General features: G+C 40.2%; 1 long non-coding RNA gene across 1 annotated transcript in view; it reads right to left on the bottom strand.

Annotated features, from left to right (window-relative positions):
• Positions 1-4653, bottom strand: part of LOC112486740 (uncharacterized) — a 15012-nt gene extending 10359 nt beyond the window's left edge. The window contains exon 1 of the long non-coding RNA XR_003049208.1: positions 4618-4653. This is a non-coding gene — a long non-coding RNA (uncharacterized LOC112486740). The remainder of the gene's footprint in view (positions 1-4617) is intronic.
• Between the last annotated feature and the right edge of the window lie 3131 nt (positions 4654-7784).

The following is a 7784-nucleotide window of genomic DNA, read 5'->3' as shown; positions in this document are numbered from 1 at the left end:
CATCTGCCACAGACCATCACAGACAGTGTGATAGGAGGGAACCAGCATGGACCTCTGCCACTGACTCCACACTGTCCAGTTCTGGCCAAGCACAGAGCTGGCTCTCTCCACACACCAACCCATTCACTCTGTTGGCATCAGTGACCCACCACAGCAAAGACCGGTGTCTAAGTCAGAACGATAGCCTGCAGAGAGCAGCAGTGATGTTGTTCAGCTGGTGAGTTGTATTAGAAGAGATAACTAATATGAGCCGAGCAACACCAGCTGGAATCAATACAACAAGATTACCACAGCCCAGCTGACTTCTGTGGACATGCTCGTTACTGAGCACGTCTAAATAGCATCGTTTACACTGTGCACTAATGAGGGCGATGGATAGATGGACGGACGGACAGACGGACAGACAGACAGACAGACAGAGACAGAGACAGACAGACAGACAGACAGATAGATAGATAGATTATTTAATCAGTAATTAAACCCATCAACATCACACAGAACATTCTGCTCATTAAACAAGTTGACGGCAGCTGACAGGAAAGACTTCCTGCAGAGTTCAGCTGCCGACAGAAGATGCCCTAACAAAACGCCTGCAGTACATTAATTACCTGATAAACATTTTTTTCAAACTTAGTGATGCTTTGAAAACAACCTCCAGTCTGCCACCTGCTGATTTATATCCCATCTCGACCAGAGGATGAAGCTAGTTATAGTTCCATTTTTTTTCTAAAAATCAAATAGATTTCAGTCTCTTTGATTTAGACCAGGTCGGCCTATCTGGACCAAAGTCTTTATCATCATCTAACTCTTTAAGCCCTTTTGGCATTTTTCCCCTCCCCCCCCCCCCCCCGGATCCCACCCCCAGACATGTTTAGAATCCGCTATTCCCACAAGAAATTAAGTAAGACTCAAGAAAACTAATGTTAAATACAATCTGACAGAATGTAAGTTAAGCCAGCTCTGAGATGTTGACTACACTGTCTTCCAGTGAAACCACAGGGAGCAGAGTGGTGGTTCAGTGAGTCTGTTTGTGATGTGTGAAAAGGTTGACAGGGTCACTTGAACAACATTACTGCAATAATTGAGCTGAATAGCTTCTCTGTTGTCCTCGCCGTGGCTTTGGTGAGACAGTGTTGGGGCTTTAACGCCTCCGTACCTTCCACTTCTGTTGTTACAAACAAGCGGGATCGCCGAGGGAACCCAGATAGCAGCTAGGTGTAGGGTTATATTTGAATGTTTGGAAGTGTAATTTGACGTAGTTGCTATGATTGTTCATTGTTCCGAGTTCACTGTAAAAAAAAAAAAAGTTTATTACCACAATTATAAACCATAATTACCAAATTATAACTGTATAATGACGATACAGTACAATACAATATAATACAATATGATGTTTTAATATATATGTTATAATATGGTACTGTACGATATGATATGATACAATATCGTATACTGCACCTATACCTATAATGAAGGTACTGCACCTTAACATTACCTTGAAGTATTTATAACAGTTCGGGAAGTCTGATGTGTGATGTCAACGCTAAAACAATGAGTACTGAGACAGATCCTCATCAACTCTTTGGTCTGCTGTCTTGAAGCACCTGGCCCTCAGCTTTGCAGAGAAATGTCAAATCAAATTAAATTCTAATCCTCTTATTGCTCTCCTAAATCAGCAGCCAGAGACCATGTGACCAGGTGGGCTGGGGGAGAGAGGGGCAGAAGCAAATATTTTATTTGCAACCAAAGCTTTTTGTGACGTATTCTCTTTGAATTCACATCAGAAATATATTTTGGGAGTTTGAATGGTTTTAACTAAGATAAAAGAAGATAATCTCCAGGTCAGAAGATGGCAGCACATAAGGATGATTTTAATATCTACAAATGACTACAAACAATTATTTGGAGAAAAAGACAAATACCAGATAAAAACTGCTGTCACCTGGTTTAATCCAACACACATGACCCCTGACCCCTGGACATCTCTACCAGCAGCAGCCGCTCACAAGTGGAACTCTCAAATCATGTTTTGCTTCATTATCTCTTACATACTTTCACACTTTCAGCATACAGTTACTTCATCCCTGCACATAACCCTTGTACTAATGAATCGGTACTAGTACCGTCTCTAGTACCGTCTCTTTCCATTCACCCAACATCCTCTCACTCTCAAAGATTATGTAAAACAACCTGGTCAGAAGATCCACTTCTTTAAAGAACCACAGCTGTGTCATCACAACAGTGAGGTCAACTTCTGTGAGGCTTGTATAACTTCAGGGTCAAAGGTCATGACAGTCATTAAGCTTTCTTCATGTGTGACTTTCATCGCACTATCACTGAGAGGAAGTGTTGAGTCGTCATAACGAAGCACCGAGTCGAATTTTTTGTAGTTTTGGCTGTGATTGTACAATTCTTTTTTTTTCACAGCAGCCATTCGTGGAGTTACACTTTCAAGGCTCTCTCAGTCACAGTAACAATGAAGCTGTGACTTTGACACTCAACTAACAGCTTTGTTTTGGAACAGGAATAATCCACCGTGAGGTCGCCCACTGCATATGAAACAGATGTATCTGTTACTAATCTGAAAGAAAGTGAGGACAGAGACTCAAAATCACAGAGTTCTGTCTGTGCAGCTGACTGTCATTTAGGCTGTACAGTTGGGGGGGGGGGTACAAGGACACAGTTGCACAAGACACGGAAATTTAAAACTGATGTTCAAATGTTCACCATATCTACTGTACTGTACATTTCCATTGCATTTGTTTTACCACCAGAAGATGATCTTCAAAGGCTTTAATATTTTAATCATGCTGCATGACACATGAAATGTCCCATTAACTATTATACAATAAAGTGATAGGGCAGTCATCCAACTTTGTGGACGCCTGCGTCAATACACTGCCTCAATACACTGCCTCAGGATGAGCTAACAGTTGGACTGACCACACCTGACAGTCAAACACTTATCAGCTTCATTACACACAGTCCCCTGATGCAGCTCTACATCTGATTTGAACAGTCTCTCTCTCTCTCTCTCTCTCTCTCTCAACCTCTCAGTCACAGCTTTGAGTGAATGAATGAATTCAGTCAGATCCAACAGACTGATTATTTTCTTGAAGTTGAACTGTGGTTGAATACAGATGGCAGAACTGTTGAGTCAAAAATACTTCTCTATTTCTTTTTAATCAATAAACAGCTCTGTTTTGAAATTTCTTTGGTAGATTTATTTTTTTGCGCACCTGAAAATAATAATTATCAAAATAGACTGGAAGAAATGCAGTCTGGCAGCAGAGGCAGCTCAGACAGAGATGCTGAGATAATGATGTTTTATCATAAAGGATTTGCTGACAGTTAACTGTGCCACTTGTCGGACTCTCTCTCTAAATGTCTATAAAGGTACAGTACGTGGTATTTTGTAGATTATGTCCAGGTTTTTTCAGGCTAAAATCCATGGAAGTACAGGAAAAAGAAAGTAAAATACCTTAAAATCCTATATAATACTTGAAATACTTTGTAGGTGTTACCGTGAGCACAACTTTTTAAAATGTAACTTGAAAACCAATTTTTAAACTGAAAAGCCGAGATCCATCATTGCATTTGTAATGACAATGACACATTTTACTTCAGGCAAAATGTTCCATTATAATGTATAAATGAAATAAATTCATGTTCAATTTGCTGATGACAAAAGAGGAAAATATATATAAACTGTTTTTAATCTTACACAGAGCATCATTAAATTACCCAGGACTCCAAACAACTGGTGCAAAAACAAATAAATAGAATAATCCAAGTTGATGTTGATTAATGGTCCTATGTCATCAGGAGACAGTGTCTCTATAATATTTAGAGTTAATATGAAAGTGATGAGAGGCAGTGACTTGGACAAGACAAATAAAACGATCATCCAAGACACTGTTGACTGTGACGGAGGAAAAATGAAGGTAAAACTGTGTGAGTGATTGTGTGGGTAGATGAAACTGTGAGAATAATCTGAATGAAATGACAGTGAATTAGTTTTGGGGATGATTCTAACAAAGCCAGTCGACTCTTCAGACTGGATGAGTGAGGTCAAGGAAACAGAGCATTTAATTAAAATGTCTGGATCTGAAATAATAATAATAAAAAAATCAGATTAAAATGGGAACAGGAAATAGGCACGATATAAAGTTAGAAGTCAGGTTTTTTAAACAAAATCCAAACAATTTACATGCTGATGTACAGCTAGGTGTGTGAACAGCAGAGGAAGACGAATGAAAGTAACATGACAGTTTCTGACAACTTCACTATCAGTGTTTTATGCCTTTATAAGTAACACAGGCTTGGTCGCTCACACACACATATATAATATCCTGTGATATTATAGTTTTACAATTAAATACTCAGAAAAAGAAGAGAAAGAACGAACAAACCATTTTACAGTCTCAACCATTTGTTTCACAAATAAAGTAAAATAAAAGTACTTTAGAAACGTTTCAACAAATAACTTCTGTAATGTACTGTCAAATAATAATTTTAATCATCAACGTGAACAGAAGGCTTCAAATTGCGGAGATTAGCACCGCCCACCGTGAACGGGAGAAAATTAAAAATGATTATGAAAAAAATACAAATTACCTGGTCTTGTTGCGGGCAGTTGCAACCCTTTTTGAATCCTTATTAAAACTTATTGCTGCTGTCTTCCTTATGTTTTTTTCTTCCTTCTTTATGGAACGAACGGAAGATTCATTAATTCCATAATGCCGACCTACAGCCGCATAGCTTTTACCTTCATTTAGCATGTCCAATAGTTTTACTTTATCACCGATAGACAGCATCTTCCGCTGCCTTTTGGTCCCTACCGCAGGTACTTTTGCCGGTCCAGAGCGTTTTGTCGACATTATGGGGTTTGATAAACTCGAAATTGCAAGAGAATTTGCACGTACGTAATGTCAATTTGGCAAGCTGTTTTACGTACGTGTACATATTAAACCGCAACGTTATTGGCGCACAGGTAGAGAAGAAGCGGAGTGACTTTTTAGCCAATCAGAATGCAGAACACAATGCACGATGCAAATCCGTGAAGTAGCGAAACCGTGAAAAGTAAACCTCGTTATAGCAAGGGATCACTGTATATAGTACACAGTATACACAGTACAATATCACATGATATGGCTAATCCCATGTTTCCTGGACCCAGGGCCAACAGCAGTGGCATTCATCACTGTCATCGTCACTGAAATGACTCTGGTGACCTTTCTTATCTCAACTTCAATGGGTTGATTCAAGGTGTCAATCATACAACGTGACCAATCAAATCCACCCCTGCCCCCACGCCCAACAGCTTTTGTTTCTCACTCTGTTCATACTGCAGGCCTGAAATCAAATAAAGGAAGAGCTGGAGCTCACGACTGAGCTCACAGGGTTCTGAGGTAGAGAATCAATTTTGTGATGTTACAAATCACCGATCCAGGCACCAGCAGTAATACGGCAGTACTGCACGTTGTCTGTTCCTAAATCCAAGTCTAGCTCGGTAGCAATGAAGTGTTGTTCTTTATGAACAGTCTATAATCACAAAAAAAAAAAAACAATGCAGAAAGCTGCAATTTGCAAAAAAAAACCTCACTAAACGCTGCTTCTAGCAGTAAGACAGAAGCCTCGTTGGGAGCGACACTATGATGACAAGAAACAGTTATTGTAAAAAATAAAATGAAGTTTAACATTAAAACACTCTTTAACCTGAAGCATGCCCAGAGTCACAGAGGGGGGGGGGGGGGTCGGGGGGGCACTAAGACATAGGTACATAACACTCAGCTTCTGGTTATTAGACATTATTGCAGTCTTAGGAACAGTATAAACTTTTCTGGAAATCGATGCATCATTTAAATGGAAACAAACTGAGCGTCTGTATGTGGTGATGGCTTCTAAAGAACCAACCACAATCAACTCAGCCCAGAGTGAAATAGTAATGTTTCCTATCTGCGGTGCTGGAAAAGTCGATACTCTATCTGTTATCTAATCTTGTTGGGGTTTTTTTAATGCTATAACAGATCAATATTTTTTTTCTAACTGCCATATGGTGGCGTCACTGAGTGTGTGTGTCGTCTTTATCTACAGGTGTCACTGGACGTGGATCAGCTCAGGTGCCTCTTGTGTAAACATAAGGCTGCCACATCTGCTGAATAAATATTCTACCAGGAATATTAAACGGAGCCTTTTGTAAATGGACTTGAATGCGAATTCAGCTGCGACGTTAAGCATTAGCACACAATAATTAGAGCGTTTAGCCGCAGCGGTGATTACTGGGCTACTGCTTATAATGGGATGTACAGTACTTTATAAAAACATTTTAGTTTTCTTGTCAACAGAAAAAAAAACAGGTCTACTTCATGTCTAAAGGTACAACACCATGGATTAGAACACCTGCCACACAGCTGTGAGTTTGACCTCACCATGAGAAGGAAAATACTGCAGAAAGTCAGGTAGATTTTTCCATTTTAAAGGAATAATCTGAAAGTTTCCAGTAAATAATGCTCTCATGGTAGGTACCAGCAGCAGTTTAGAAAAAGACAGACCTTCATGAACAGGAGGCTGACAAATGAGCAGTCAGTGGGAAAGTGGGAAAAAGTGAGGAGAGGGAGTTGGCTGCAGATGAGCCCTGGAGGACCTGCCCTGTAATCACTGCAAAGCAGATGGCAGACGAAAGAAAAACACTACGGTAAGATGATGCACCGAGGAAGAAGAGGAGGACGAGGAGGGGGAGGACAGGGGGCAGTGGATCAGAATAGGATCCAGCACTTCATTGATCCCCAAATTATTGTTGTTAAAGCTGCTCAAGCAAAAAATAAATAAATAAATAACACTTATATACAGCAAAAGAAAAACCAAGAAAACTCTGAGGCAGGACAGCCCACGTTGGAGGCTCGTCACTTTTCATCCTAAAAGATCCCGCAGGACCAGCCTGCATGTGAACAACGCAGACCCTTTCATTTGTTCCTCTCACACGGTCTGTCTATCAGACACCTGCCTGTTTGAAAGCTAATTGTCTTTGATTTTATGGAAGCAGCTTGTTGATAAAAGGCTGTAGTAACACAGCCCATCCTGATCCGTTGTTCTGCTCTTTCCCAGCGCCTCTTATTAAGATCCTGGTGCTGCAGCACTGATGTTAATTCACAGGTGTCTGCTGTCTGCCAGTCACCATGGTAACCCCAAGGTATGCCATCTCAATTGTAACACACACACACACACACACGAGCACGCACACATATATACATATTTTCCCTACCCTGATTAATCTGAACAACAAGCGGCCTCTGCCGTGGCGTGCTCAGCCTCCCACTGATTTCTGCCAAACAGGAAATTGAAGCTGTCTGGTAAAACCACGGCTTAAAGTGTATAAACAGTTGTTCAGACAAAAAGAAAAAAGAAAGCACTACAGTGCTCTTTGCCACTCATCTTCCTGATTGTCCATTCAGGCTTCAAGGAGCCGATCACTCTAACAGTGTGTGGTCACTCTGTGGTCAGCCGTGTGTCTCCGTCACCAGTTCCAGAATTCCTATCACTGACTATGACTATGTTTTTTTATTCATAATTTTGCAACAATTTAAAAGTAAAAAGCCCGGCCGAATTGGAGTCTTCCGTATTATGTTTGCGTCATCTACATGATTTTCTCTCGACGGAAAAGTGAAGAAAAGTAAAGAATACAAATTGGACAAAGCAAAAAAAAATAGAAAAGTAAAAAAAAAAAATAAGTCTGGCTCCTTTACCCCCTCTTTTTCTCTCGTTCCCAAAGGAAAAAACTAAAC

Source organism: Cynoglossus semilaevis, chromosome 2, assembly GCF_000523025.1.
Source record: "Cynoglossus semilaevis isolate Cse_v1.0 chromosome 2, Cse_v1.0, whole genome shotgun sequence".
Classification (NCBI taxonomy): domain Eukaryota; kingdom Metazoa; phylum Chordata; class Actinopteri; order Pleuronectiformes; family Cynoglossidae; genus Cynoglossus; species Cynoglossus semilaevis.
This window is presented reverse-complemented; position numbering and strand designations above follow the sequence as displayed.